We start from the raw sequence: 25,440 nt of genomic DNA, 5'->3' as shown, positions 1-25,440 counted from the left end.
CCCCCCCCCCCCCCCTTTCCACATATCCTCCCTCTAACGGATCCCCTCTCTCTACATTATTCTCTGTGCATTTTAATTTTTCCTTTCTCGTCACCGGGGGCCCAGATTTCCCCGCCCACTCTCCTCATTTTCTGCCTGAAAGTGGAATAGTGAAGCCAAGAAACAGTTAACCTCTCGGGCTGCCGCTATGATTGGCCGCTGTATGCTGCGCTTCAGCCTCCCTGAATGAGAAACAGGGGTAACCAGGCAACTTCAGAGCCGGAGAGAAGAAGAAGAAGATATAGGGGGAAAAGAAATAAACCAGAAGATCCAGCTTTTTGCGGGATTTTAGAACCACTGTGAACATTTCCAAAGCAAAGACAATTTGATTTCACCTTGTGCACGGCAAAATGGAATTAAGAAATGGATTTTCTTAGACACGCTTTCTTCCCCCCCACCCCGTGTCTCTCCCTTTCCTCCCTCTCCCTCCTTCATTTGGGGGACAAATAGAGCGCACAAATGAAAGGGGACACAGATGTGGATTTTAAAAAAAGCATAAATGGGACACTTCCCCCCAGCATCCGGCTGAGAAAAGGTAAGTGACATGTCTTTTTAAAAGTGTGAAACTAAGGAGCTGTTTGAGGACGAGAGGCAGAGCCCGGCCACACGTCCGTGTTGGTGGATGGAGACGGGCTGCGGACCGGTCCGCTGGGGCGGTGGGGGACCGAGACAGGGACAGTCTGAGTCAGAGGAGGCATTTGTGCTCAGAGATGAAGCTGGGTTTTGTCGGTGGTGCTTTTAGCTGGGTTCGAGCATCCTGCAAACGCCGGTCAAACAACCTCCTGTCCCAGATTGGATTGCGCACAAATGAGGCGTTTTATGATTTTAATGCACGAGCCAAACACTGGAGTCGCGTGGCTTCAGGCAACACGACGTCTTCTAAAGGCACAGAAAAAAGGCTGAAAACTGTTTGCAGCTCGCTCCCCCCTCCCTCCCTCTCCAAATATTTAAATGAACACACATTCGGCTGCAACAGCAGTAAGTCATCTTCAAAGAACTGCGTGTTCACGCGCTCCCGAGCTCGGTGAATGGGTGCACGATGACGCACGCGTTGGTAAATGTATTGATTTTTTGTGAGGAAGGGGTTACTGCACCGGGCAATGACGACCTGTGGATGGAGGCTTGGATGGGAGCGCAGAGCGCGGCGCGGCGCGGCGTGGCGCGTCAGGGCCGCTCAGACCCTTAAAGATCTGCTTCAAACCAGCGCGCGGGTCTTTCACCCAGTCCGCTGGTCGGAACCGAAAGTTGACAGCTCAGTGTGTGGACGGAAACGATCCAGTTAGTCGCGGGATCTCTCGGCGTGGGAAGCGTCTGAAATGCTTCACTTCGGCCAGCTGCGCCAGTTTGGGGATTTTCCAGCTGAAAGATGCTTTGATCGGAGCTCATAATCCGCTTTTATTCCGGGATAACCAAGACTAAAACTTTTCACACTCAATAATGTTTAAATATTGTTATATTATATTACACAAGTGCTATTATTTAGCCTAGATGTGAAGATTGAGCTGCTTTATTTTTTGGAAAGAATTACATTTGTTGTGAGATTTTTGTCACAACCATTTCCATAATCTTCATACTGTCATGAGTCTTTTGTCTATATTTATCTTATGCTGTAACATGTTATAACTAAAACCCACCCACCCCCCATAACTCTGGGGAAACTGACAATAAGCCAATATTACCAGTTCAGCAAATAAGTTCATTACTGGGCCATATGTCTGCCAAGATGTACTGTGTTTTCTGCTTGAATGCTCATGTAAAACTGGCCTACATATAAATAAGTTGGACTGCTGCAGAGCAACAATATATGTAACCAAACAGCTAGCAGTTGTGCCTTCGGGTTCATTCACACTATAAATATTTTTGTACTTTTTGCAGTTTGGTCACTTTGTACCCATCCTTTCATAAAAAAGAAGCTGCCTTAGCCCTGCTATAGACTCTCCTTGGTAGTCCTACACTTCAGAAAAGTCTGGCTTATAATAGCTACCCCTCCCACTCCATAAAAAACAGACAAACAAAAAAAATTACAAGAAGTGTATTAAGTGTTCCTAAAAGTGCAGTTAAATCTTGATATAGCATATAAGTCACTGATCAATAAGAAGCATATTCATCTCCATATTTACAGATATTGTCACTATTATCTGCCACTGCCACGAAAGGCAGGTGATCTTGTAATTGCCTGTGTCTGCCTGTTAGCAAAATATCTCATTGGACAGACTTTAATGAAATTCAGCTTAATAACTTTTGGAGTCAACCTGATTCAATGTGGCCACCACAGCTAGCTGACCAAACATAAAAATGGCCACAACTCAGTCTTTTTTTAGATATTGAGCTAAGATTTGGTGTGGTAGTAGCTGAGGGTCATCCTCAACACATACTCTGAGGGCTAACAGATTGCTATAGTTAAAACGTTGGCATGCAGATTTCCTTCTCTGAGAGTTTGCCTGTATTTCGTCTATGTTGTTTCCATGTAACTTCCAAAAAAACCCACCCCTCCATATTCTGGTAAAACTGAATATGAGCCAATATTATCACTTCAGCAGCAAAGTTCATTACCGGGCCATATGTCTCCCAAGATGCACTGTGTTTTCTGCATGAATGCTCATATAAACAGGCCTTCATATGAGATGCGTTAGACCGCTGCAGTGCAACAGAAAAGATTTATGTAAGCAAACAGCTGACAGTTGTAAAGCAGGATGCTGGTGAGATAACACTCTCACCCTCAGTACAGGTTCTTCACTGAGTTCAGGCTTACAGTATCTTGTGGAACGGTGGATCTGCAGCAAAAAACGATGTTAGATAGTTGTTAGTATTCTCACTCTGGCGCCAAAGTTCACGGCTACTTCAGCCGGTCGGCCAAACCGTTTCTTATAATCTTCTTACTCAGGATGTTTTGCAACAGATCCTAAGCTCCACTCACTGCCTTGGTTGTAGGACACGTGCACACACACACACACATGCACACAAATCCACACACATACTGTACAATGTTCAGCTGTCATCCCAAGACAGTTCTTTGCAGCGCAGCGTGAGAGGCAAGGCTTAAGATGGAGCTCAACAAAACACTAGAGAGCATTAACTTCTCCAATAAGGGCTCTTTGTTGGGCCTCCCAGTGGAATCTAGACACTTAATTTAGCTCATGACAGCAAATCAAATACATGGGAGATATAGCTTATCCAATTAACGATAAATTGCCTTTCTTCCTTTTGCATTTGCTGTAAAATGCTCAAAGTGGTTGGGAATTTATTTTTTTAATCGAACAGAGCAGAATCTGGAACAACATTCTTGAGCTTTAGCCATTTTTTAAACTTTTTCAAAATTCTAATTTGTCATGAAATTGTGTTTTATTTTCATTTAAGACCTGTGCTCTATCACAATTTTTGCTTCTTTCCTTCTTTTGTTAAAACTCCTCGGTGTGAACTCTGTTAAGATTTTCCTAAGATCATCTAAGAAACAGGATTCAAAGTGATGTGAAAGTCATGTTTTTCAGCACAAGAAACACAAATTGCTAGAGTGGCCTAAATCTTTTCTCCAAGCTGTTTTAATGAGCTTTTAAAATCAAGCCTTAGTTCTTATCTTGCTAATGGCCGTATGACGTTTAGTCTATTCACTAATGAAGATGTGGCCCCTGGCGGAAGCAGGTCAGAGGTGATGCTGCCTCCCTCAGCTGGACAAAACAGGAAGATTGCTCAGATAGTGGTGCATTGAGCGAACCTGAATGATTCAGACGCTCCACTACGAGTGCGAGGAACAGGATGGGTTGGGGCAACCAAAATGTGTCAGAAACAAGGATTCATAGTACATCTTTGGGTTGCAAAAGTATTCGCCTGACCTGGTGCACATTTTGTTTTGTTGCCTTTAAAATTGTAATTAAAAAGAAATGTGAAGGGCTTTATGTCTTTTAATTTAAACAACTTTAGTCAACAAACAAATAAGACAAAAATAAAGAAAACCTGAGTGTGCGTAACTACTTCATTCCCCTTCTGCTGCTTTTTCAGCAGTAAGTTTCTTCAAGTTCATCTTTGTGATCCTGGTCCATCTAGTCACTGGAAACTTTGTCCATTCTTCATGACCAAAACTGCTGCAGCTGCTTTAGGTTGGATGGGTGCTGCTTGTCTGCAACAATCTTTAAATCAAACCAGAGATTCTCAGTTGGATTGAGGTCTGGACTTTGACTGGATTATTTGAGGACATTTAACGGTTTGTCCCTAAACCAGTGGAGTGTTTAGGGTCATTATCCTGCTGGGAGGTGAACCACTGCCCCGGAGTTGAACAGGTTTTCCCCAATGGCTTTGCAATATTTTGAGCCACTCATCTTTCCTTCAACTTTGACCAGTTTCCCCTGCTGCATTCCCATGACATGATGTTGCCACCCCCATGCTTCACTGTGGGGATGGTGCTCTCAGCATTGTGAGAAGTGTTAGGTTTGAACCATACATGGTATTTTTTTATAGCCAAAAATAGAAATTTTAAGTCTTGTTTGACCACAGTACCTTCTTCCATATTTTTGAGTATATTTAGCTGATTCTGAGGCTTCTGAAGGTAATGGTTGAGAGTGAACACATACACTAAGCATGCACCACTCTTTGGTCTCATATATTTTAGAGTCAATTAAAAAAGTGAAATTATGTCTTCATTAATCTGGAGTATTTTGTGTACGCCTTTTATTTATATTTATATAGAAAATCTAATTAGATTTAAGGTCATAAGCCAACAACAAAACAAAATAAAAGTACCAAAGAGGTTTTGAGGTGGAAGAAAAACCCAAATGCACACTCACAGGAGGCAACAGAAAGACAGGTAGCGACATCCAAGGAACTTGAATTATTTAGTCCAGCTAAACTGAAACAGACAGAACAAGCAACAACCAAAAGCTCAGGTAAAGGAGAGACAAGGATCTGACAAAGGAGTAACTGAAGACCAGGGTGTATAAAAAGGGAAGCAAGATAATGACAAACAGAGCAGGTGAGTGACAAACTACAACCAGATGAAAATCAGAAACAGGAAATAACTTGACCACAATGAACAAGGGTGACAGCACTGATAAAATAAAACAGGAAATTAGGTTCAAAATGACTAAATTAAAAAAAAATAAAACTCAGGGGAATACAAAACCTGAACAAAGAAACTGAGATAAATTAACAACACAAAAACAGAAAGCATAAATCCAACTAAACAAAGTAAAACCACAAACTTTAAAACTACTGATTACCTAAGGATTCCAGGTTTTATATACACTGTTAAATAAGTTTGGACTGTCGATCCTAAATGAAATCTAGACAAAACGTACCACAAGATACCACTGCTGAGATTTGAAATTACAAGTTTTAAGTCCTGTGTGATCACCTCCACATAATCATGGTGTCACATGACTTTTTGCTTAAGTATGAAAACCTAATTACAGCTAAATATATTAGAAAAATGAAAATTTTGAACATACAGCAGCAAGGTAAGAACTAGATGAATCAACATGAGTCAACACCTAAAAAAAGTTATTTGAGCTATATTTTTTCATTTTATCAAGGGCAATGTCCCATTAATTTACCGGGAGGGAGCAGGACTCAAAAGATGTACCGGAACAATCCTATAGGGACACTGATCCTGCTCCATTTTTAACTTGGTTTTGATAGGGTGTCTAGATTTCTTTTACACTTGCTGGTTTGGATGGACCAGTCCAGCAGTTTGATATGTTATCCCACCAACAGACACCTGTTTGAGAAGTTTATTTTTAACATTGATACACCGCCCTAAGAAAACCAATTAAATTCTTTCTTATTGACAGTGGAAACATGTTTTACCTTCAGTACACCAAGGGTTACAACATGTCTCATCACTGTCAATACCTTCAAGGCGATTATGTCATCGTAGCTAACATGCTAAAGAGTAGCAAAGTTGTTTTGGACCATTGTTTCTATTGATCAAAACCTTCTGACATAATAAACTAGTTCATTACGTTTTTAGTGGATTATTGAGGATTTGTGCTAAATTGCAACTTTCTGAGTTTTAACGCCTTCATGTGAAACACCACATCCTGACTGATAATTTAGCATGTCCATCCAGGTGTTGCGTTGAACACTGTTTGGAGCCTGAGTTGATAAAAACCAGTGAAGCCTGCAGTCATTTACTGTGGGAAAACAAGCCAATTAGTTTCTGTCATTGCAGTAAAAAGTTAAATAGTTTTTTGATAAGTGTAAAAAAAAAAAAACCTTATGTTTCGGAGCCTATGCTAAGTTTAGGAAACATGCTGCTGAGTCAAGTTTCATATGTGCCATATATTTTTACATGACTTCTGACACATTCAGGGAAACAAGATTCATTTTTTAACAGCCTCTCAGTTCAATATGAAGCTGTACAAAAAAATTATACATTACTGGAAAAAAAAATTAAATGAAGGCTTTCTTTTGAGTATATTTGGGATGGACTTGTTTCAGAAAGTAATTTGGGAAAAGATCTATATTTACATCCCCCTACAGAACAGAGGATATTACCATGGTTTGTTTTTCTCTCTCTATAATGAGGCTGTAAATTGCAACTCTATTTCTGTTTGTGCCTTATAAGTGAGTTCATTCAATACTCTGCAATATCCAATCCTGCGAGCAATATGTGACCATTCTGTTTACAAGCACTGAACCTTATCAATTTGGAGGTCAATTATTTTTTATGAAACACTGAAATGAAAATCAACAATGACAAAGTATAGGCTATTTTCAATTTAAAACCACACAAATATGCAAGTAATTGTAGATGATGCAGGCTTTTTTTTATGTTTACTGAAGCACCATTTAACTGAAGTGTTTTCCTACATGAACATCAATTATTGCAGTGACCCTGTTGAGCTGATGATAAGGGGGAAGCGACCCCAACTCTATTCAGTGTGTTTCTAGAGTCAAATGGGGCAATGAATTGCCAGCCCATCACACAATTATTTCCACTGAGCCAAGCTGGGTGACTAGGGATCCTCGTGCCTCGGTGTGTAACATCTGGTGAGTGATTGAAGTGCTCAGTTTGAGGCCAGCCATGTCAGCCTGTCTCTCCTGTTCAACCCGAGCAGCCATTGCTGCCCACTTCACTTCCAAAGGAGTGGGCATCTTCAGTGCATCAGTGACACCAGCCATCACGAGGGACGTGTAACCCGCCAAACTAATGATTCATTAGGACTCAATTAGCTGGCAGGCGTGGGGCGGCCTGCCATATGCCTAGGTTCGACAACAGTCCCTGCAACTGCCCCTTCAATTGGCCGCGGCACTTGTGTGCTCCATCGGTGTTTTAGCAACACGGTTCTGCTTTGTGTTACTAAAACAAAACCAGTGGTGGAGATTCAGCAGCTCCTGTCTCCAGCCACTCAGGTTCTGGAGCACAGTGACCTTCAGCTCCAACTCATGTTGCGCCAGTTGGCACCGTATGAAATACTCAATCATCCACTGAAGTAAGAGACCGTGGAGCTGCAGATACTGTAAATCTCAGGACAAAAGAAAGGCCCCGCTCCATATCGACTTCTCTTCCCTTGCCAAGAGGCGGCATGCGCTGCCGACAAGATCTATCTGCCCTCAAATCTAGTTTGTCTTCTTATCTGTGCCAAGGTAAAGTGCCCCCCCTCCCTCTCCCCGACACACACACACAAACCACCACCACCTCACTGTGCGTGAGCCCACCACCCAAAAAACGTCTTACACATGCCGATATTAATGAAATTAGATCAGAGCAGAAAGGAGCCCCCAGGCTGACAGCCACGGTCTGTGATGTGATACGAGATGATGGGGCATGTGCACAATCTGCCAGTGAATATCGGCTTGCATATGGAAACAATAATGACTGACGCTTTCAAGGAAACATGGCTAACCTGCTATTTAGTTAACAGAAATCTACGTACAGCATTTCATTTCATCTACCTTGGAAGGAAAAGCTCAAACAAGAGTTTAAGTTTGTTTGGGTTTTTTATCGCCTGCAGCTGAAAGACGAAAAAGGCGACCAACAATATTTTTGCCCATGTATGCTCATCTGTCTGTTTGTTAGCAAATTATCTTATGAACCACTGAACAGACTTGAATCTCTCAGAAAGTGCTAACTCATTGTAGGAGCTCTCCTGTGAGATTGAGCATAATGGGGGGGGGTTCTAAATTTGACAAAAAAGGCTAAAATGCCATCATTTTTTCAAGATATTGATTTTAAAGATGGGTTTGAAAGGCAGCGGGTGATATGCTAGGCCTTTAACGGTAATATTAATGCTAGGCCACAACTCCACACAGTTCCACTGTTTTAAATGAGGTGATTAATAAATTCCACTGAAGTCAGACAGATTTCACCATTCATATCAGTGGGTTTTAAATCATATTGTCAGATGTCAGAAATGGTCTTCCCTCTTTAACTCTTAATGGAGAGTGGAGCCTGATGTTAAAATGACTCATCAAAACCATTAAAAGATTTTAATAGAACACCTTTTTATTTTGCCACACAGTTCTAAGATGTAAAAAAAGAGAATCCAGTTAGGGCAGTGAAAAAAGAGCTTCTTTTGTTTGTGTTTTTTAGTCTTCACTGAGGTAACAGAAGGTCTGAACATCTCGGGGTCAAAATTGACTTGGTTTGGATCAATACAGCACTAACACATTACTTATCAGGGCTGTGCTTATTTTCCCTGTAAGACAGTTAGATTAAAAAGTAGCTCGGGTTACTTCTGGGAGGACATTTAAAGCTGAATAATTTGATTCAGTCAGATTAGGTGAGATTCACTTTAAAGCAGCACTGAAGCATTTGTTAAACAGTTTCCTTTGCTCTTTTCGCTCCATCTCAAATTGTTTATGATAGGGGTGTAGTAGTACACATAAATGATGGTTTGGTGCCATGATTTAAGGGTATGGGTTTTGTGGAACAGGAAAAAGAAACAAAAGCCATGATATACAGAGCTGCCTTTTTCTCAATTATTTTAAATAGACAATAACCCTCCCAGACCCTGCAATGGACTTGCAACCTGTCCAGCGTGTACCCCTCATCTCACACAGTGACTGCTGGAGATAGGCTCCAGCTCCTGAAAAAAACCCGGAAAGAAAAAGCGGGTAAAGAAAATGGATGGATGGACATATAACCCTCCAAGAAGTAAAAACAGAAAAACAAAAGCAGCCTTGTTAGTGGGAAGGCTCGAAGGTCACAGGTCATGTCCAACAAGGAAAAATTTGTCAGCTGGGATCTTCACTAGAAAATTTTAAAATAAAACAGTAAATATTGTAGCTACTGTCTTATTCACCCCATTTGAACAGTCAACAATGGCCTACAGGCCAAGTTTCTAAGAAAAAAAAGTTTGCTAAAGTTAAAAAAAATGAGAGAATCTCTATTTTGTCCAAAAAATAGTGCAAAAACATGCGTTTGTTTCAGTTGGCTCTTTCACAAGACACCTCAGGCCGGGATGTAGACACCTTCTGGCTGCCTTGGTGGGATTTCTGAATGGACTGAGGCAAAGAGAGGGTTGAAGCCAACCCACCCCTGCTGCTTCTTTGGGCTGCGAAGCGATGTAGTAACAGCCAAAACAGTCGACATGTAAAAAGGTAGGCGAGCTTCGAGGTTGACTAATGTGACAAAGTGGTGACGTACACTTTCGGCGACCACCCAGCCGTGGGAATTAAATGCCAAAACAACAAAGTACTGATTCACTCTCATGTTGTGAGAAATGTGGTCCAGGAGACGTCACACAGTTAAAGTGTCGAACAACATGTATAAGCAGCCGATTTTTGTTCCACTCCTCTTTTGGTTCCGCCCTGCTCGCTTCATTTTTGCACATTCCAGTCTGTGGGCAGATCCATCGGTGTTTTATGAATGGCCAGAGGCACGCTAAATGACACACTGGTCTGTGCAACAATTTTTTTGGAATTGTTTTATAAAAGAACCTAATGCCTTTGGCTTACATGATGTAAAATAAAAGGCAACACAGAACTGAATATCAAAAGACAAAATGCAAAATTAATAAAATATTTAAAACTCACATCTAATCGTTCAGCTGTTCATACACAGATGCTGCTTTTTAAACACCTGGTGACATTTTTAATAGTGTTTATTAGATGCCAGAGGGTACGTCAAAGCACACAAATTATGACTCTTTTGGTTACTTCCTTTTTCACTTTCCTCTGCTGCCACAGTTATAAAGAACCTGAGTTATTTTCCGCTCAGCTGATTTGATTCTTGCTTTGTTTTGATGTAGAGTGCTTTAGATAATATCTTCCTTTACTTCTTTTCTGTTGTTGCAGTTGGCAAAAAGCATTTAATAAAGCATACATGCACCCTCTTCTAGAAGAGAGCATTGATCACCCATGACTAACATGTTTTTCATCTGATTACACTTGCAGGACCCTTACATCAGTACCACGACAGTTCATTACAAACATGGGTACTGTTACACCCCCAGTTTATAATATATATCATATTTAGTTCAGGGTAAAATTTTAGAGACATCCTATGCCTCCTTTCACAACTTTAAACAATTTCTTGGTTATAAAGACATGATTCTGATCAAAATATAAAAGCATTACAATACCAAAGGTTTTTTTCATAACTTTTAGGGTCCTCAGAGCTGAACTCTTTGCAGCTAATTTTAGGGAGGGACAGTTGACTCCTCTCTCTTTCACAAGGTGTTGTCGGTGATGGTCGTATGCATCTGAATTACCAGAGTGTTTACAGCAAATTAACCTCAGACCAGCATGAAGCAAAAAGATAGAAGAACATTTCTTTACACTTGGATTTCCCTTCCTACCGTTTTGGACAGTAATAGTAAGTAAAATACACTTTTGGGTGACATATTGAACTTGTCCAGGATTATTAAACGCCACACCACAAATATAAATCCTGAGTATTGTATCAGTTAGCACACAGTTGACACAATTTGCCTGTTTTGTGTCAGCTCCATAAACCCAGGGTTTTCAACAGGGGTCCACTCTGTTTTCTTTACATTTTTAGCATTTTTTTAAATTATTGTTGTTGTTTTGTATTAGTGTGTTGGCTTCTATTCATGCTTCAGTAAATGACAAATGGAAAATTTGATCACAGTTTTAATCCTACACCTGGAAACATCTCCTGTGTAATCCTGTGTTACGGTTAATGCAGCAAAATGAAGCGTTACAGTTGGGAGGAGAAAAAGACAAAGGGGTGGAACTTCTTTGCTTTTGAGCTGAAATGCGATGTACTTTTCTCTCATAGATCTAAATGGCTCACTAAACAAGACCTTTTCAAACCTTAGAAGCCCTTAAAAAAGACAGTCTTTTATTTTTCCTTCAAAGTTTTGAGCTGGTAATGACTTTGGCATTTAGACACCCAACCACAGAAAAAGTGAAATCTTCATCATATATTTCCTGTAACATTATAATCATGTTTCAGTTGTTTGATTTTACTGTTCCTAAAGACAATTCATTTCTGTACAATGTCTATGAACAACTACTCTCTTACCTGTTATAGATAACTCTTCAAACAGCCTCAGTTTGAAGAAATAGAGTTTAATTTTTAATCAAACTGATGAGCTAGTAGTCTGAGAGGGACCACAACTAAAGTGGAATGCTGCCACCTAAAATCAGTCCAGTCAAAGATTTTAAAGTGTTTAACATGAATACTATTTTATAAATCTTTTTCTTGCTTTCAGTTTCACATTAAACAGTTATTCCATCAGAAATATGATGATATTCCTGCTGGAAGTGCCACAGGCTGCAAAAGATATGCTAAAGCTAGCTGCTGCTGTTTGCACCTTTAAATAACCAAAACCTTTTTCTGTTTAACTGTGTAATGGGACATTGACAACAATGTAAAAGTTCATAAAATAACATTTGCATGAACCAGTATAATATTTTTGAGACTGAAGCTATTATAAGAGGGTAGTAATCCACTTTGGTCTTTGCTGCCTTCAAACTAGCCTTTAGCTCATCGGTCCTTTCCGACCTAAACTCTGTTTCTCCAAACTGAGCTTGTTCAAAGAGCTATCTGTTCCACGTAAGATATTAGCTGTTCCTAACTTTTCCACGGAACCCCACTTCTAAAGATTTGAGTTATATTTACAAAGTCTATTTCTCCAACGTGAGACGATTTACATTATTGAAATTACAAAACATGAAGGATTTCCCTTATCCCCCTACACAACTTTTAGGTAAAACCAGTTTCAATGTTAAGTTTCTCAGCAACTGGACAAAAAAAATGTTTTATTTACAAATAAAAAGCTTCGCTTTTGAAAACACCAGTGGCTCAAGAGCAGTCAGAGAAAAAGGAATCAAGTCGCGTTGGAGCCACTCTGCCCCAGTTGTAGGCACGTGCAGCCATCCAACTGCACACCTCCAGCGTTTTCACCGCATTACCCAGAAACGCCACGTTCACGTGACCCAATTTACAGCCTCTCCTCCCCATTCATCTGCTCTCACAGATGCACTACGGGAGGCTTCATAAGCAGCGGAGCATTCATCACCTCTGAGTAGTGAGGTCTTTGAGTTTCATCTCTTCGACCTGTTCTACAAACCTTTTTCCCCCGCTGAAGGGCAGGAGCTCCATTTGAGGCCGACAAAACAGCGAGGCATTTTGTGCACCCATTTGTGGTTGTGTTTCATAAAATATGTAATCAAATATGAGCTTAGCAGCATTTTCTTCGCTGACAGTCAATTTAAATATTGTATCTGCCACGTCTGCCTGCTGCAGTACTTCGTCTTCCCCTGGAGGTAAATGAGATGTTCAGAATCAGGCTCGATTCTCCTGGGGTTTTAAATCCCAGTGAATCAAGTTTTCGTTCTTTCTCTCAGTCCTTCCGGTGCTTTTCACCTTTTTGATCCTGCTATCAGATGACAAAACATGACGGCAAAAGCTTGTCTCATCTTCACACGGAAAAGATGAAACTGTTTTAATCATATGTGCTTTCAGATTATGGGCTAAACCGCTGCATTTGTTTTCTGCCTGGATGTTTTTTGTTTTTTTTTAAAGAGCAAAAGTAGAACGCTCGCATTTGAGTTTTGCATCTGTTTAACACCAGTAACTTGCACAGATAATGGATCAAATTAAAGATAACTTAATCCCCAGACAGATATGGATTAACTCTTTTGGGCAACCCGGGGCAAAGATTTCTCCCATTCTCTCAGCCTAAAGATGGGGCCCCGGGGCCTGCTTTGTTCCCAAAAGACAAAAGAGAGCACATCTTAAGATGAAATCAGAAGGGAAACCTTTTTATTCAGTCTGGATTCACAGCTTTATTATAACAGCAGCAACACACTTCAAGCTAACCCTGTCGCTGACTGAGCTTCAGAGTCAGCTAAAATGCTGGCTGTCACCCAATGAATCCAATTTTCTAGCATTACCCTCACGCCTAACCAGTTGGCCCTTAACTTAAAGCCATAAAGAGTAGCTGCTAAGATATTTCTCTTCCAAATCAGACACCGCTTCAAGAAGCTAAAACGCCATCAGTTGACTTGTAAGTAAACGGACACAACACCAACGTGTTCTTACATGTCACGTAAAACTATAAAGCCTATATCGTTTTTGTTTTTGTTAAGTAATAACATGCTATGTCTCTACTTTTTATGTTTGTTAATGATAATTAACAGGGATACTAAATGAAATACATCAATATTTGTCAAACTTGACATTAGAAATATTTTTGGTATATTTATGCTTATTAAGGAGAACTGACAGTGATGCTAATTGTTATACATTGGAATAGTGCCAGTAAAAAAAAAAAAAAACTTTAGCAGCTCATACCCCTTTGTTTGAGGTGTATAGACAAAAGAAATCGTCATTTGAATAATTAGATAACTTTACCCCTTTACCCTCCCCATACATTACAAAATGCATTGATAAATACCTTCTTTTGAAATGAAAGTGTATGGCTATGGCATAGAGGAAAGGGATGATATTAAGTTGGCCTTATCCTGCTTTCCATTTACTTGGAGAACAGAAATTGGTCCTTTATCATGTTCCAGTTGCAGCTCAGCAAATCAGTAAGGTTTGTTAGTTGTGCTCAATAACCAGGCTTACTGCTGTATTATTAGCATCTCTGCATTCAGTCACTGGAGCAACATGTTTCCTGATACAGGTAACTGTCTTTGCCACCTGTCCATACTACTGTGGAAATATTTAAATTTTTTGGTAATTTTTTGGTAAATTTTTTGGTATTTTTTGGTAATTTTTTGGTATTTTTTGATAAGAAAACTGATTTTTTTTAATGCACATATTCAAAGTGGAGATTTTTTAAAAACTCTGTTTTTGATGGATGAACATGAGATGGAGAACAGCCTATTTTTACACGTGTGAAATTAGGTTGCTCTAAAAAAAACACTTAGAGTCATTAAACTTTGATTATGTGTCTAAATGGTTAATAATTGAGAGAATACTTAAAACAAGAACTACAGTAGTTTCAGAAAAGTCTTCAGCCAAGCTGAGAATGTTTTTTCTTTGTGTTTTGATTTGTTGTTAATGTGGATAAAATCGCTTCTCGCCACATGGAAGCATAGCATGGGTAGTTCAAGGGCAAGGTCAAAGTATAAATGGATTTAAAAAAAAGCTGATTTACACAGAAATATCCAGAGTAGTATAGGCAGGATGTTAATGAAACGCAAATTAACAAAAGTGAAAAGAAAAAGGTTATTCAAGATACCTAAGCAAAAAAGTATATTGCTGCCACTATCTTTAACTTTTGAGGGAGCCATTTTGGATTTTGACATTAAGTTTTGACGGAAATCAGTGTCTGAGCTCCGATTTCCAAGGCTTTCGTTGGTTAATCTTCCCATCTTGGAACATGGAAATTCCAGCTTCCAAATACAAACCGAACACACTGCTGGTATTCCTAAAAGTCTGCAGTTGTTCTAGCTTAAAACTTTGCTCACTTTTTAATTAAACGGATCTGCGTCTCGCTGCACCATCAGCAGGGGGAGAACCTCTGCAGTTTTGATGTGGCGTTTCAACGAACAACAAGCATCTGGCACAGCGGCAGAGGTCAGTGTGACGTCTTCTGACGAAACCCTTTAGATCGCTTCTCATCAGAGCGTCGCAGTCGGAGGCGACGCTGATGCGTTTCTTTAATCAGCCATCAAGTGTCATATCCAGAAGGCTTCTGTCACACTGTCTACCAGCCTCCGCTTTGGGTTTATACAAAACAAGACAAAACACAGAAGAGGCTGCTCCTCAGAGAGACAATGCCGAGGCTGCCGGCGGGCTGACACCATCTGTGTGAGACCTTGACCTTGTGATGCCATTGTAATGAGAAGGAGGCGAATATATCACTTATCATTAGCGACATGATTAGCTGCCAATGGGCTGTGCCCGCCGCGGTTTAACCCCCCTCCCAGTCCCGAGAGTGTGATAACATATGAGATGACAACAGTTTCACACCCAGTTTCACACCTCCCGTGGTTCCATACGTAGCAGCAGCCTAATCACTCATGTGAGATTAATGAGAGAAGTTGAAGTGTGGTGGGACATCCACTAATTACAAGCTCACACACTGTATTGTCATCAGGGGACCAGGCAGTCTGTGTGTGGAAGTGTGTGTGCTTCTGAAGCTTCTTTGAAAGTGCTGTTTTGTGAAATACCTGATATTTTTGCAGCGGGAGAAAATGAGCAACATCAAAGGCGCTCTCCGGAGAAAAATGCAGTAGAAAGGTACTTTGGTGAGAATAATAGTAGCTACTTGTACTGCAGCGGCAAAAACAAAATCAAATCACTGCAAAATGCCGCTGAACGGAACGTTAACAAAGAGCTGCGGTTTAAATTATTTCATTTCTTTTTGCGCGTACGGCGGCCTAAAAAACACCAAACAAAACAAAACACTGGAGTCATGAAAGGCGCAACAATACCTCCGCAGCAGAAGGTGTTAGACAGATTTTCTTTGTATGCAGTGTTGTCTTTGAATACTTTCTGGCAGGCGATTTGGGGGGAGAACACCCAAAATAAATTAGAGGCCGTTTTTTTTAGCATCAGAAAAGAAGTTTCTTCTGAACTAAATTCCACTAGTTTGCTGTGTGATTATTACAGTGTGAAGTAGTTCTGCAACCATCACAAAACTGAGCAGCAAAAAGAGGAAAGGAACCACAACACGAATATATTTTTCACTTTGTTATAGAATGATTGGTGCAGGGAGGCTTTCTGATCTTCATGGGGATTTTAAATGGTTTATGAGGTTTCAAAGGAAACATTTTCCCACATTTTATAAAACATTTAAAGGGGGATTATTGTCAATTTGATGTAGGGTTTTGTGGAAAGATTAATTTCTTACCTATTGTAAGTGGCTTTTTTTAAACAACCCAGATTTGGAGGACGAGCATTTAATTCTGACTTGACGGTGTTGCTGTAGCTTTTTGCTGTCCTAGAAGTCACAAAATTATGTCATCACTTAATTGCATCATTTTGGCATAATTTGCCAAACAGGAATAATGTCGTGGGTGAGAGAAAAAGTCAGTGAAACATCCTAAACATGTTTCGAACTACAAATGAACTTTTGTCTGTTCGTTCTTGTTTTATTTAATGACACATTTCCATCCTTCCCGTTTGATCCGAGCTTGAAACCAGTAAAAGAGACGCTCAAAGTTGTTTTAGTGCTGTGATTTATTTTAGACAAAGAAAACTTTACATTTACATCCCTCCATGTATGAGTCAGTGGCAGCTTCGTGCGTGCACGTTTCATTTGCAGTCTGGAGAAGTGAATATCTCCTACTCTGACTGCAGCTGGGAGTGCTGCTCCTTGAGGACTGAGCCGCCTGTGAGTGCTTTAAGAGGAGGGCCCATGGTAGATACATGTCTATCACGTCAGGGCCTGCTTATACAACGCTGTTTTGGAGTGAAGTAGTAGAGTTTCGGCTGTGGTTCAGCCGTTTCTTTTTTCTGAAATCTAAGCTTTCTGAAAAGAAAAGAAAAGAAATCCCTGGAAGGTACTCAATACTCGCTGAATGTAGTGACAATGATGCTAAGTTGGCAACACGGTGACTTGATTGACAAAAAAACAGCTAGTCCAAACATAGCTAAGACCAAAGGGGTTTGCTCCCATATTAACATCTCCAATCTCAAAATTTTTCTTTCATAATAGTTTACGTGAACATTAATTCTTAAACCTTTATAATGGCATCAGTTTCTCAGTACAGGGTTGATTAGTTACATGGAAACCTGTGGGTATCTGCAAGCACAAATAGCAACAGCAACAGTTAGCTGTAACACTTCCAGTGCAGCCTGCAAGAATTTAATAGTATTTCTCTGGGAATAGCAGTGTATCGTGGAACTGACAGCAGTGTAAAAGTTTCATTCATATGAACCACTAGGAAATTTTAAAGACTGAAGCTGTTTTAAGGCGGCAAATTTAGCTTTGGAAGTGTTTAGCCTCTATTGATGAGTTAATAATGGCTTGTCAGAGTCGACCCACTTCCAAAGCCTTGAAACTGCTTCAGTTCTCTAAATTTCATAGTGGTTCATGTGAATGCTATTCTATGAATCGGTATCACCACCAGTTCCACACATGATTATTTTGATAGAAATATTGTGAAATTCCTGCCGGCAGTGATCCCAGGCTGCATTGGAAGTGCTACAGCTAACTGTTGCTTCCACAATTTGCACTTGCAAATAACTATCACTTTCTATGTTCATAACCGTGTGTTAAGAAACTGACAGCGGTGTAAAGGGTGTTGATGTTGTTAATGTTCATGTGAAATGCTGAACGTTTGGATTTTGCTGTAGATTTAAGATGTGCTGAATACACTGTGTTAAAATCTAGAATAGAAAGTGCTGCTTGAGTATGTGTGAGAATAAAAAAAACATTGTAAACTGCTTTGCAAAACGTGCAGAGATTAAAAGGTGCAATATAAGTTTGATCATTTACTTTGCCCATCAATCCAGTCAAAATTAAACTTTGTTTATCCAACATAAGTTCATTCAGTGAGCTATCTACATCAGGTAAGATATTAATTGTTCCTTTTTTTTTACACAGAACCCCACTTAAAAATGGCTAAATTATCCCTTTAAGTGGCATTATCAGATATTCTACAGTAAGATCCAGCATGAAAACATGACAGTGAGAAAGCAGTTGCCCTTTGAGATGAGCTCACAGACATTTTGAAATCAAATCAAAAGCTTTTCTTCTTTTTTTTCACTCCCAAACAAAGGTTGACTGTTTCTGCTCCAACTCTTCCTGGAGTCATTTTTAGCCACAAGAAAGAGCTGCACTCCTCTATCATTCCAGTTTGAGCTGAGCAGAGGACAGAAGAGCAGCAACAAGCCAGTTGGACACGATGGAGACCAAAACCAGAGCCAAAAGAGTGGTTACTGGAATCACATTTCTAGCAAAAATGACTCACAAATGACTAGCAGCTCTTTGATAATAAATTTGAATATGAATTTTGCATTTAGATTTGGACTCTTTTGGCGTTAAGTAGCCAAATGAATCAAATGGTAATATTTATTATTTTAGGTTCAGATTTACTAAACTGGGTGAATTAGAATCTGTTCTCAAATCATAAACAGGGACACTGATCGAGTGTCCAGTTTCAAAACTGTGCCAATCTATAAACACTGGCACAAACAGCTCGTGTCAGAAAATCTACCAAGAAGAGTGAAAATTACCACGGAGCCTGGAACCAAAAAGTGCTGCCCATTTAAACAAGTCAGTAGCTAATTAACCAATAAAACACAAATGCAGCCTGTTTCTTGTAGCTGCAGTGTAGGTGAAATAAGCATGAAGCAACTTACGGGTTCTGTTTGAACATCTTCATTATCGCCCAAAGGCGATAATGTGTTTGCCTGTACCATTAAAATATCTCATGAATCACTGAATGAATTTTAATGAAACTGAAATAAATACAACAGACTACCTTTTAATTCAAGATGGCCGCCACAGAAAGACAAATATAAAATAGCTACAGAAATTAAGCTAACATTTGGTGTGGTAGTAGCTGAGAGTGATTTCCAACACGAGTGCGAACAGCAGTGCAACATCTTTGTTTAAAATGTTGCCATTAACTCTTGGCGACAACTCTGTTTGTTAGCAAAATATGTCACAAACCACTTTGCAGATTTAAATGAAACAATTAACATTCTTCCAAGAAATGTTATTTTTTTCTCTTATATTTTCCGCAATCTTTTTTTAACTGGATAAACTCTTGTATGCCATATTTGTGACCTGGTTGCCCGCTCCGTTTAAGCAAGTGACAAACCTAAAAAGGGTAAAAGGTTAAAGCTGCATTCAAGTCATGATATCTTTAGGCAAAAACGCAAATGTAAGATGCATCAAAATCCAGACAAAATCCCTTTTTAACACATCATTAAGTGAAAGTGTTCCTCAGCACCCCGGTGTTTGATGCGTGTCAGTATTGCATCGTGACAGCAAACAGATCAAAAAAAAGTTTCCGTCTTCAGAAGGTTGTTCCGTGCTTCCCCTCAGTTTCATTAATGTTGCTTTTGCAGATTTCAGGTGTTGTTTTTGTGCTCAGCACTTTTGATCAGCAACTTTTATCTCGACTACACAGAATCTCTGGCATGTGTGATCGTCACGTTCCCTGTCTGCAGTGCTTCTGAATCAAATTGGGGCTTTTTATGGCACAAATAGTCAAAACAGCTCTCAGTGAAACAGATGTTCCCTGTAGAGTTTCATGAAGATGCTGCGAGTGTATCTTTATTATATCCGTGACCCACGTGAGATTAAGGAGGACACCTTTTAGCTGTTTATTTAGTCAGGAGAAAGCCCAAAGAGAAAGGGGAGAAAAAAAAACACAAATTGTCTCATTAATTAGTCCCTGCATGAAATAATGACTGAGCCCTTGTGTTCACAGTTCTTTGTTGCTCACAAATGAAGGCGGAGGTGAGGTGGCAGCAAAAGAAAATAAGCTTCAACCTTTTCTTTTTTTTCCACACACAGGAAGAAAAGAAAGAAAATCCGGGCAGATGAGAACTGGTAGAAGAAGAAGAAACTAAGTTGTTAAAATGGAGTTAAACGAATGAGAAAACTGTAGCATTAAGAATGATTCATTTCGAGCAAATCAAAAAGAGAGTGGCAGAGGGAGAAAAGATTGGCCGTGAAGTGTTTGCCAGGCCTTCTGGAGCCCACCCAGTTCTCTCTCCCACCATCTCGACGTGGTGAATAGGCCATTTAACACACTGCTCAGACACTGAGACGCAGCACAACAACAAACCAAATCAACAGTGAATTAAAGACTCCTCGGGGAAGCCACAGAGTATCATCAGAGGAGGTGTTTTGGAAAACCGCACTCACCAATTAGCTGTTCTGTGATCGGTCCAGGAGTCTCATTTCCAGACCTGCTCTACACGGAGGCTGTGATTAGACAAATAAAGAGGGAATGTTGTTTTCATGCCATTGTTTACTCTTACCACAGGGAGCTTGTGACACTTTATTAGCCTGAATATGTCTGTTACAGCGGCAGTAGCTGCCTGAGAAATGCAAACTTCCAAAACAAACTACATTAAAATTTGTGTCTGGAGACCTCCACTGTGAGCGTATTTCTCCATATCTGTCATGGGTTTGCTCCTTTGCTCATCGGCCTGATTCAGGGCTGGTTATCTTGCAGCAGAGCTGGTGGAAAAGTTAATGTGGGTACATTTCTGAGGGCAGCGAGGAGCTGCCCTCCTGCTAGCCGTGACCCATCATGTTACAAACACGCCTAACTGGGTGCACGGCTCAGAGGCCTTTGCTGACACAAATCTGCCCAGCAAAGCAACTGTGCGGTAATGCTTATTTAGTTTACCAGCTGTTCCCACTGAACCTGAAGCAACGAGGCTTCATTTTTAAGGCTCAGACTGTAAATGAGAGCACATCAAATAAATACCTAAAGTACATTTTTGTATGGCTTTTTTTCCCCTCACCTTTCTGGTCACACACTTCACAGTTCCATCGTCAGAGGCCCTCCATCTTGTCTGAGAGGTGAACTAATGGGGCGTGGATGAGCACAGAGGCTATCAGTTCCCTCTGGGGGAGCAGGGAGAGGGAATAAAGGAAGATAAGTCCTTCACTTCTTTAAATACAAATTTTCAAGGTTGTTCAATTTGTTTCAATTTCCAAGCAGACATATAATATTTAAGACAGTGATTACATATCAAAATAAAATCCTATCATTCCTTGGAAGAATGCATATTGCATTCATGAGTTTTACGCTAAGATCATCCTATAGTTGTAGCCATTTTGGTCAAACCTTGTAAATGGCAGCAATAAGTTGCATTATTTGTTACCAATTGAAGTAGGAGTTAGGGATGACTCTCAGCTACTACCACATCAAATTTTAGCTCAATAGTTGTAAAACTGTCTGAGTAAGAGACATTTTTGTGCTGAGTGAGACCGATTACCTGTAGTGGCCATTTTAAATTGGATTTATTCCAAAAGTTAATACATTGTAAATGTACACAGAATGATTAATTTATGAAAAGCTATAAATAAATCCATCCAGTGGTTTAGGAAACATTTTGCTAACAGACAGAGTTGACTGAAATAGTTAATGGCAACATTTTATGAACTGATCTTGTGCGATCAGTTATTGTTGGCGGACGACTGTAATCTACCACCACACCAACGTTTAGCTCAATATCTCTAAAACGGACTGAATTTGAGTAAGTTTTGTGTTTGCTACTTTTGATTAGTCGTGGCAGCCATCTTGATTTGAGTTAACTACAAAAGTTAATTAGTAATAGATGCACAACCATTGGTTACTTTCTGAGACTTTCATTAAAATCCAATGTCCAGTGATTCCTGAGATCATTTCTGAACGGTACGGACAAATAAACACACACACACATGCATGGGCACACAGACAGGAACAAAAACATTAACACCATTGGTTGTAGGCAATAATAAATCTTTATTTGGATGCTGGTCAATCAGTACTTCTGATGACCACCAAATGGTACTCCAACTTCCTCATTTGAAACAGTGTGATTACTATTTTGTACATAGATTTTCACTTTTTGTTACAATAAGGTACGAAACTGTTATTGTTTCACATCCGTGTACTTATTATATGTGTCCCTGTATACATATGTCCTTTACCATTATGGTCACCAGCTCCTCATTACCCTGCACAGGATAAAGATGGGTTTTACTTTATGATTATGCACCATAATCATATTGTGCTTATTTTACTAACAAATATTTATAATAAATAAAGTCACTTGGTAAAATGAAACTAGCATTCCTCAATTGAATCCATATTTCCTGCTGGCCTTGCAAGCCGAACTTTTAAACACCACCTCACATGAACTGAAGTGTTATCACTTGAAGTATGTGTGTAGATGACTCCCAGCTACTGTCATATTAAATTTTAGCTCAATATCTTTGAAACTGGCTGGATTATGGCCATTTTTGTTTTTTTGCTCAGGTCACTTAACTGTGGCAGCCATACTGAATCTGGTTAATTCTTCAAGTTGAACAATTGTAGACGTACATCCAGTGATTACTTTCTGAGAGTTCCATGCAAATCTGTCTGGTGATTTATGAAATATTCTGCTGACAGACAGACAGATGAGAAGCAAGGTTGCTGCTTATTGGAACAGACTGCAGTGTTTCCACAAAGACCCACATGCCAGTCAAATGCTCTATAGTCAAGATTCTAATTAGTTCAACCAAAACACATTAACCTTATCATAGATTTAATGGCTATTAAACGCATGTAAGGCCACTTACAAGTGACTTGAACTTATTGTTGATTATGGGGCTGATATTAGCTGATGTAGAGTGGAATAAAAGGTCTAAATTAAGCCTTTCATCACAGTGTGTGTTCAAAATCAAATGGGATGTGGCTGAATACTACACGTAACACAAGGTAACCCAGCAGGACTGTTCAGGGAAGAGTTCGGCTGGGACAGGTTGTGGCAGGCATGTCCCACTCCATCAGCTGGGAGGCTTTTTATGACAAAGACGACCAGCGTGTGGTGCCAGAGCCAGTCTGTGAAACAAATGCTCCAGGAGCCCCGGGGCACACCACCAAGCCAGCCTCGGAGCGGTCCAGGCTTCCTTTCCTCTCAGCACACGCACTGGATCCGCAGGCTGATGCCTTCCACCGGGAGCGGAGTGAATGTAGGTGTAATTGGCCATATCCAGTGATAGATGGCTGTTCAACCTTTGTTACTCATCAGTGGCAGGATGCACCGAGCCTCGCTTGTTTCACAATATGAGGCTGATTGTGCAGTCTATTAAAAATCAGTCTCAGGAGGAAACGTCACTTGCTGGGATGCTGGAAGCTTGAAAAGAATCTCAAGAACGATCTGATTTAAAAACCAACTCATGTTCGGTGATTGCCCATTATATCACCGAGAGCGCAAACATGATTGAAAAACGCATTTAATGAATTATCTCCATCCACAGAGACAGCCAGGGAGTGATAATTGTCATTTATCGCAACCTTTTGTTTCTCTGGAACATAAATTGAAGATAGAATTCAGAGTTTCTAATTTAATTTTAAACAACATTTTCATATCAAACAAAATCCTGATTTAATGCTACATACATTTAGTAAAGATGCCTACATTTTGATAATTAAACTATACAAGAAGTGTAAAGAGTACAAAGATCAAAAGAATGTAAAGCTGCTGCCAGTGGCTCATTATGATCACCATGGTAACCACATACCTGTGTCTGTCATTCCCTGACTGCCAAGTTCGTGAGAAGCAGGCAAAAACACAGACCACAAAGTAAGCCTGAAACAAACAGTCGCTGTGCAAAAACTATCAATGGGATCTTAAAGATTTTTGAATGACGAGCTGCAGAGGACTCTGATGATCACACATATATTACACATGAGACTTTTATTATTCTACAATATTTTTGGGAGGAGATACGACAAGTAAAAGACCCCTTCCAATTTTGAAGAGAATAGTTTAAGCTAAAATTTGACTGGAGTTTGTAGAAGCTTGGGTGGATTGCAATCTAGGCAGATTTGAGAGAAAACCACAAGTCCTAGAGCAGTGAGAGACACACTAGGTGAAAGAAGACAAAAATGCTGATGTTTTGATGTATAATTTGTACATGTATCAAAAAGAGTTGTGGGAGTAAAAAGAGTTTGTTTGCAAAAGAACTGAAACAATTCAAAAATTAGAGTGTGTGACGTAATCAGCTGTCACTTAACGTTCTGTGCAAAATATCTGTTAAAATCATAAAACTTAAACTATGATTGTGTGAAAACCACAAGATATCAAAATGCCAGTTCAGTCATAGAAAGTTCGAATTTCTGTGATCTGTTTAAATTATGAAGGATGTTTCTACTCTGAAGTCTGCCTGAGCTCTAGGGCTCCAAAAGATTTCTCCATTATTTTCCATTGTCACTTTTTGTGACATACTTCTACCAAAAGTCATAACACACTATTCACAATTGAACGGCGCAGTTTAGTGTGTAATTTGCATGATTTATTTCAAAGCTTCACAACAAGATACATGACAAAATAAATAAAAATTTGAACAGAGTAGTAATAAAGGTGCTTCAGTGCTTAAGCATCAATAATTACAAAACTACAGCAAAGAACAATATGCTTATGTACCGAATCTGCTTAACAGATTACATATGTGCATGTTGCCCAGGTTGATTTTAGTGTTGATGTTAATGAAAATGTTGATTTAAAATTGCTCTCTGTTTTTGTGTTGATTGATGTGCTGAATCCTCTAGAAGACAGAGCAGCAATACATCAGGTTTAGGTGACAATGTGCACCATATTTGCTTAATAAACTGTATGTGGGGTAAGAACTTTGACTCAAACAGGAGCCAAACAACTCAAAATATTGTTTGTGAAGTTCAGGCACCACAGAGACGCAGAGAGTAAAGCAGGCTGATGGAAGAAAATGAGGGATGCAAGCAGAAGTGAACTTGACTTTGCTCAAGGAGGGTTTCTTCTACACTTGAGAGAGGTAGTACTAAAATGAGCAAATTAATAAATAAATGGTGGCTTTTGTCAAGAGCTTTCGACATCCCCAACCAGTTGAGAGTAGCTGGAAAAATGAGTGATGCTCGTTAACTCTGACCCAAATCCTGAGAGACAGTGGGAGCTGTTAAAACACGGAGCAGACTGGGGAGTCTGGGTGACCTAGATAGCATTGGCTTTGAAAAGCAGCCATACATCACATTAAATCGCTCCTCCGTCTAATACAATGAGGCATATCTCTCTCATTGGTAATGAAAATTACATTCTGATAAGGTTCTTTGTGACATGGAAGATACCTCTCCCACCACTGACACTCCAGTGCTCTGTCTGAGACTTATTCTTTGCCGCTGGACCTGGGTGACATTATCACCCTTATGAGCCCACATGAATCGTGACACACAGTCCACTTATCCAAACTATAACTAGTGGTGATGAGTCATCCTCAGTAACCAGCTTTTAATGAAGGAAATGGAGCGAATCATAGTTCATTTTGCGATTCAAAGGAAAATGGAGGACTTATCCATTGGTGAAAGTAGCTGACCTACTGTAACTGTGCTGTGGCCAAGAGTCCC

General features: G+C 39.9%; 1 protein-coding gene across 1 annotated transcript in view; it reads left to right on the top strand.

The window, feature by feature from the left end:
• The first annotated feature begins 144 nt into the window (after nucleotides 1-144).
• The window catches only part of dab1b (DAB adaptor protein 1b), a 76,283-nt gene continuing 50,987 nt past the window's right edge, over nucleotides 145-25,440 (top strand). The window contains exon 1 of the mRNA XM_037981928.1: nucleotides 145-574. The gene's annotated coding sequence lies outside the window, so the exon portion shown is untranslated. The remainder of the gene's footprint in view (nucleotides 575-25,440) is intronic.

Source organism: Kryptolebias marmoratus, linkage group LG20 (genome assembly GCF_001649575.2).
Source record: "Kryptolebias marmoratus isolate JLee-2015 linkage group LG20, ASM164957v2, whole genome shotgun sequence".
NCBI classification, from domain to species: Eukaryota; Metazoa; Chordata; class Actinopteri; order Cyprinodontiformes; family Rivulidae; genus Kryptolebias; species Kryptolebias marmoratus.
Note: the sequence above shows the minus strand (reverse complement) of the source record. Positions and strands in the feature narration are given on the sequence as shown.